At 42.7% G+C, this 4,522-nt stretch overlaps 1 pseudogene; it reads left to right on the forward strand.

The window, feature by feature from the left end:
• LOC119333401 overlaps positions 1-4,261 on the forward strand; it is an 8,359-nt pseudogene extending 4,098 nt beyond the window's left edge.
• Positions 4,262-4,522: the final 261 nt, after the last annotated feature.

A 4,522-nucleotide genomic window follows, 5' to 3' on the forward strand; every position in this document is an offset into this window, starting at 1 on the left:
AAATGCCCTTGTTTTTGTGCCTTCGGTAATGGTAAGCACAAACACTATGGGTTGGCCCATGTACGACTTTACTATGTTTGTTTTTCATCTTGAGGAACCTTCTAGAAACTTCCCGCCAGTCATTTTAATATATATATATTTTTCATGTGCTTGTTTCTAGTTTACTGGTTTCCTTTGTGTTTTTTCAGTTATTTTTTCTATTCTCCTTTTTTATGATTTTTTTTACAATTCATGAGCATTTTTTTTCTAGTTCGTGAATATTTTTTTCTAATTCTCGGACACTTTTCAAAATTTGAAACATTTTTCAAATACCTTTCCTATTTTCCATCGTTGTAATAATAATATCCATAAAATAATTAAAAAGTAGTCGAAAACTGGTTGGTCCAAGAGCATGCGGCTTATATTTTTTCCTCAAGGGAAGGGTCGGTTTTGCTATACAGCCGACCAAATCGACAAATCATCCAGAAATCAATAGGGATATGGGCTGGCCCAACTGAGTGAGTGGGTTCAGAGTCAACAACAAAAACTGAGCGAGTGTGTTGTGTGGTTTCCTTTTTTCTTTTTGAGACAATGTGTTGTGTGGTTTGCTTCTTATTCTGTGTGTAGGAGTATCCCTATTTATTGCTCACTGCGAGTAAGAATGTAGGGAAAATGCACTGATGGCGGGCCGAATTAGTTCATACATGATTTTGATTATCTCAGTTTAGGGAACTTGTACTATAAGATTTCTTTTCCCCTCTTTGTTTTCTGTACCGGTTTTCCTTTTTGGTTTATTTTATTTTTTCTTTAAATAAATGTTCTTAGTTTTTAAAAATGCTCTCAAAATTGTACTTTATTTTTCAAAATATTGAAAACATCAAAATATGTTTAAGAAAAATTTACAATTTTGAAAAATATTTGCAAGTTAAGAAAATGTTTGATTTTTAAAGATTTTCGAGATTTTTAGAATGTTCTAAGAAACAAAATATGTTATTGCTTTACAAAATTTTATTATAAATATATACTTCATACAATTTTTTGGGAAAAAACAATAAAGCACCAACTGAAAACTAATAAATCAAAGAAAAAATGTAGGAACAGAAAGTCGTTACAAGCTAGTGCTAAACGGGTTGGCTTAGTCATGATGATCTGTACGATTGTACAACATTTAGTCGCACGGACCAATACGTAGGAGGTCCTGAATAGGAGTACCCAAAAAAGGCATTTCCTACATCACACTTATTGCGTCATTTCGTCGTCGGTTCGCACAGACCGGACGAACTGGCGATAGGGCCAGCCCAAGTCTATAGAAATCCGGGTTGCAACATTCTGGAAGCTTTTGATCTATTTTTTTCCTCCTTTTATGCTGTTTTCTTTACATTTATTTTGGTCTATTTATTTATTTTCCTTTTTAGATTACTTTATTTTTTAAATGTGCACAAAATTTATATATTTTTTTACATTTTTAAAGTATTCTAATTGAAAAAATGTTCCTTTTTTAATAAAATGTTGCAAAATGCAAAAAATACAGAATCTTAAAAATGGCTGCATTTTTAAATGTTCAACTTTTTTGGTCGGCAATTAAAGAGAAGTTCCAAACTTGATCGTTTTCATGATACACATATGTGGGAACACCAAGAAGCAGGTTAAGTTGCAACTTCAGCAATGCTCGCATGAACATCTGCGGCATGGAAGATGACGTTGGTATGCATGGCAAAGCCGCCACTGTCTAACATGGTCTCAGCAACTGGCGATAACAACCGGACGGAGGATGGGATGGTCACAATCCGCCCGTTCCCGTGCAAGTGGGTGATACAGACGATCAAGCAGGTTCAGGAGGTGACCATCCGCTCGAGCGCCCCGGGTGCCATGAAACATGGTCCTGCCAAGATGCACAATCACCCACAATGTCTCCGCAGTGGTCTTTTCCACCCGGACTACAGCAACAACTTCTACCACGACATGGCCGACATTGTCGTCCCTCTTTACAACATGGCACGGGTGTACAACAGTCACGTCCATTTCTTGGCCACCAACTACAACCACAAATGGATCGTCAAGTATCGACACATCCTCGCAACACTCTCCATCTACCTCGATTTTGACACTGACGATGCTGTGGACTGCTTCCCATCAATGCAAGTAGGCATCGAAAGCCATAAGGACTTGGGGATCATTCCCGCTCTTTCCAAGAAGGGATACACGATGATGGACTTTCGGGACTTCCTCCGATCAGCCTACTCGCTGAAACGTGTGTGGGCAACCCCTACAAGTCGTACCTTCAGTGATAGGCCTCGTCTTGTCATGCTATTGCAGCGCCACTCGAGGGTGCTCACAAATAAGGCAGAGGTCATTGTGACTGCCAATGAGGTCGGATTTGAGGTCGTGGTTGTAGGGCCGAAGGCCGTGCGTGACATGGCCCAGTTCGCGGAGGTGGTGAACTCATGTGATGTAATGGTGGGCATGCACGGCGTCGGGCTCACCAATATGGTGTTCCTCATGCAGATAGTCCCATGGGGCAAGATAAAGTGGCCATGTTGGATTGCCTTGTCCAGCCCACACCTGACATGGGGCTTCGGTACATCGAGTACAAGGCAAAAGTCGAGGTGATGACGCTCAAAGACATATACCTGAAGGACCACACCATCTTCACCGACCCTATTGTAAAATGATAGGCTTGTTTGTATAAACGTGACATATGTGTCACGATAGTGTGTGCGTGTGTATCATGTAAACTAGGCAGGTTGTTAGGTAGATTTGATCTTATCTCTTGTATAGCTTGGAGGATGGGTCAAGACTACAACAACCTGCCGATCGTGTATTCTATTGTGCTATATAAACACGCATGCGTCCCTGCAGAATATGCATATGCTTTCACGCCTCTAATTCTTACATGGTATCAGATCCATCCTCGAGCTCATCCATGGCAACATCTTCAAGTTCCTTCCCATCCTCGCCATTCGCTCACACAGCCATCGAGAAGCTCACGAAGGGCAATCAGGCGGTATGGCGGGCAACCGTGCTCTCTGCGATCCGGGGCGCGCAGATGGCAAAGTACCTCGACGTCGAGCAACCACCACCACCTATGCAGATCGACATAGCTTCATCTGATGGCAAGGCCACAACGAAGGCGCCGAACCCTGATTTCCAAACCTGGTATGCACAAGATCAACAAGTCTTCTCCTATCTCCCGATGACTCTTCCCCGTGAGATCGCCATCCAGATTGCGTCGTGTCACACTTCAGCAGAGCTCTGGAACACGGTTGAAGGTATGCTTGTATCCCGCACCCGTTCCCAGACCACCAATGTTCGGATCGCCCTCGCAAATCTGCAGAAGGGGAACTCCTCCATCACTGACTACGTCGGAAAGGTCAAGTCTCTTTGCGACGAGCTGATAGCGGCAGGGAAGAGGGTGGATGAGGCACTACTAGGAAAAGGCCTACTAGTGGCGCACATGTTTTGCCTACTAATGGCGCACTACAGATGCGCCACTACTAGCACGCCATTAGTATTTTTTACTAATGGCGCACCTGTGGTGCGCCATTAGTATCTGGTATACTAATGGTGCACCATGCAGTGCGCCATTAGTATAGCCCACGGTGCGCCATTAGTATGCCTCTCAGGGGGGCCATATTTACCCATGTGCTTTGGCATACTAATGGTGCACTTTTGGATGATGCGCCATTAGTGTGCTCTGTCTTACTAATGGCGCACTATGTGGTGGTGCGCACTAGTATGAATATTAGAGATTTTTTTTTCTGATATTTTCACAGGTTACAAAATATATCATTGGACAGAATTTAGCTAGCACCACACAACAACAGCAGATTCATCGAATACAATAGAAGATTAGTCTCCGAATACAATTCATCATATTAGTCTCCGAATTTAAAATACCGAACAAAGTTAGAACATTACAAGTCTCAAAACCGCGAGTAGCGAGTTTGTCTTCACATTACAAGTCGATATCGATCATCTAAACTACCATCACATAGAAGAGAGCTGTGGTCATCACGATGAGCATAATCGCGATGAAACTGGTCTTCATCCGGTTCCTCCAACGCTCCCTCCTCTCTCCCGCTAGATAGCGCGCGTATCTAACTTCCGCCTCCGCTCTAGTGGTGTACCCTTTGTAACTGTTACCGCTGAAATGGTGAACCTGTCTCCGACACTCCTCCCAGTCGTAGTAGACTCCGGGAACCTTACCCTTGTACACGACATACGACGGCATCTCTATGCACTAGCCAAACAAAACGTTAGTAGCAATTCACAGACAATACATAAGCAATATATAAGTATGCAACAAAACGATCGGAAGAGAAAGGCAACACATTAATAGCACGATTCATGGTCCTACTAATAAATAGCATCGATTACATCTAAGTTGAACGACTGTCCAAACCAAAAAGACATACAAGTTCATTAAAGTTTAATTACAACATGAGCCAATCGATGTTTCAGAACTACACATAGCATCACTACTTTCGACTCGACTCAGGGACCGGAGCATGGATGAAGCCGCCGTCTCTCGTGATAGTCATGA

This window comes from Triticum dicoccoides, chromosome 7A, assembly GCF_002162155.2.
Source record: "Triticum dicoccoides isolate Atlit2015 ecotype Zavitan chromosome 7A, WEW_v2.0, whole genome shotgun sequence".
Taxonomy (NCBI): Eukaryota; Viridiplantae; Streptophyta; class Magnoliopsida; order Poales; family Poaceae; genus Triticum; species Triticum dicoccoides.